Source organism: Sciurus carolinensis, chromosome 4, assembly GCF_902686445.1.
Source record: "Sciurus carolinensis chromosome 4, mSciCar1.2, whole genome shotgun sequence".
NCBI lineage: Eukaryota > Metazoa > Chordata > Mammalia > Rodentia > Sciuridae > Sciurus > Sciurus carolinensis.
The window spans coordinates 99,719,024-99,721,749 of record NC_062216.1 but is presented as its reverse complement, the minus strand read 5'-3'; the positions used below and the strand labels follow the sequence as shown (position 1 = coordinate 99,721,749).

Sequence of the window (2,726 nt, the reverse complement as noted above, 5' to 3'; positions counted from 1 at the left end):
AGTTTCCTGTACAAAGTTCAGGAAAATACAATGTTTCTTTGTTAGTAAGCTCTTTGTTACTTGTGACCAAAATATCTGACAAAAACAACTTAGAGGAGCAAAGTTTATTTTGGCTTATGGTTTCAAAGGTGTCAGTTCATGGTTATACAGCTCCATGGTTCTGGGTCCGATATGAGGCAAACCATCATGGCAGAAGGGCATGGAGGAAAGCTGCTCAGCCTGTGGCAGGCAGGAATACAGTGGGGTTGTGGTGAGAGACACAGAGAGAGAGAAAAAGAGGAACCAGGGACAAGCAGTTGCCAAGGACATTGCCCCAGTGACATACCTCCTCCAGCTACACCCATCTGCCTATAGTTACCATGCAGTAGTCCATTTAATTATTAATCCATCAAATGGATTAATCCACTAATTAGGTTACGGTTCTCATAACCCAATCTTTTCACCTCTGAACATTGGTACTTTGCTGAACACATAAGTTTTCCAGAGGACATTCCTAGATGCTAGAAGAGATGTAACCGTTGGCACTCTTCATCTATCACCAAACTATCTCTTCTAGATTTGACTATGTCCACAGGTAGTGCTATTTCTCTGCAAGTGGTTTTCTTTCTTACTGCAGCCAATTAATGGAAATGTCAGATGCTGTGACCATTTGACATCCCTTTGCTGAGTAGATTAAACTTTCCCCTTCTGTTATTGTAGAATATTAATTGAATAGTCATGTCATACTTCCTATTGTTTCAAACCTGCTATTTTGATCACTTTATATAATTAAAACTATTTCTTTAATAAATATTTTATTAGACAACACATATCTATTTAGTGCCTAATTATATATATCACACAAAATTCCATGAGCATGAATCTAATATGGGAGTAGAACTATAAATCTCTAGTAACATATGAATCATGGGTCCTTCCATTGATAAACATAATTATTTGATAAAACTATATTTTTCTGACTTCTGCTTCCTTTATCATGATTTTACTCAAGGAAATGCCATATTTTCTCCTACAACTAGACTATGGTGATTTAATCCACCTGTTAGCCAGATAATAGATTATTTCTGCCTGGTGGCCGACTTGGCATAAGCTAATAGTATTCTCAAGAATGTTGAATTTGTCATATGATGAACTTTACAAAGCATGACAATGTTCTAAACCTGGATTGTGGTGATAACCACACACTATGGAAGTATACTAAAATCAATGAATTTTATGTTTACAATGAATGAATTTTATGACATGTCAATTTTACTTCAACAAACTTTTTTTTTAATCCAGGGATAAATCTTTGCTATAATGAATACATGCCAGTATTTTAGGAGAGATTAATCCAAAATAAGTATGTCCTTTTTTACATAAAGTCTCAATTACTACAGATAACATAAAGGATCACTTATTCCTTGGACCATGCTTTGCCTGGTTTACTGGAAATATTCCTGTCACTTCCATAGCACTTCCAGTTATATACTTTCAGTCAACACATTTCTGAAGGTATCAGAGCTTACAGAAACTCCCTCCTTAGCTCACTACTCTCGTAATTGAATTATTGTGGGACAAGTTAATTAGAAACACACACACACACACACACACACACACACACACACACACAGGAGCCAGGGTTTTCCAACAGGACCCTGGCAAAGAGAATTATATTCTGGCCTACTTTTAGGAGTTATTGGAATTAGGGAACAAGGTAAAATTCATCAGGAAATTAACTAAGTTAAAATACATGGTAAAGAAAACTGAATGTGTTGAGGTAAAACATTGGCTAGATGTTCCTTGAGCACAATGAACATCCTGTTGACACACAGTTTTTCCTGCACTGATATGGCAGCTTCTTTAGGGAACATCACTGTTCTCTGTAATTCTTTGCTACTTTGCATTGACTTCTAAAACAATGTAAATGTATAGATTTATTTTTACATGAAAAGAAATAAAGACAAAATAATTAAATAAAAATAAAAAGATATAAAATTTATAATTTGTTCCTATTGGTTCAAATTCATTTTTGGATAATTTTGCCTACTATGCTAATTTAAGAATGTGTTCAGGGGCTGGGGAGATAGCTCAGTCGGTAGAGTGCTTGCCTTGTAAGCACAAGGCCCTGGGTTCGATCCCCAGAACTCCCCCCAAAAGAAAAAAAAAAGAATGTGTTCATAAAATTTTAAAATTTATATCTTGCTTGAGTAAATGAATAGATTTATTAGAGAGCATAGTTTGAACAAGTATATGTTCTATGTTGGAAGCTTTTATCTTCATTTCAATATGTAAGTGCCTCCATGATTATTAAAAAGAAGTGTCATTAGCTCTCATATATTATAAGAAAGCTCCCTGAAGCAGACTTACTGCTCTAGGTGCTTGAATTGCAAGGCATCTGTGGTAGACAATAATCATGTCTGGATGCACTTCACATTGGCAATTAAATTTGAATGACCCACTAAAACCCCAGTACACCTTTAGTTATTGTTTTTCTCAGTTCTTGAGATTAACAATAAGACTATAGGGCATTTGCTGGGGATTAAAGTCTAATAAACTGTCTGGTCGAATCAACTTTGAACCATTTACTCCAACTACTTATACCCTAGAATAAAATCCAAAGAATAGATAGATATTTTACTTTGTCTTTCCATTGCTGAGAGTTTTTGTTCTTTTTACATAGATATGTTACACTGTCAGAAGGGTTCCTACTGACTGACACTTTGCTGTTGATCAGTTAAGATTTG

The 2,726-nt window shown here is 35.1% G+C and overlaps 1 non-coding gene across 1 annotated transcript; it reads left to right on the top strand.

The window, feature by feature from the left end:
- Positions 1 to 2,059: 2,059 nt before the first annotated feature.
- Trnat-ugu (transfer RNA threonine (anticodon UGU)) lies at positions 2,060 to 2,135 on the top strand. Its single transcript has one exon. It is a non-coding gene; the product is annotated as a tRNA-Thr (tRNA).
- Positions 2,136 to 2,726: the final 591 nt, after the last annotated feature.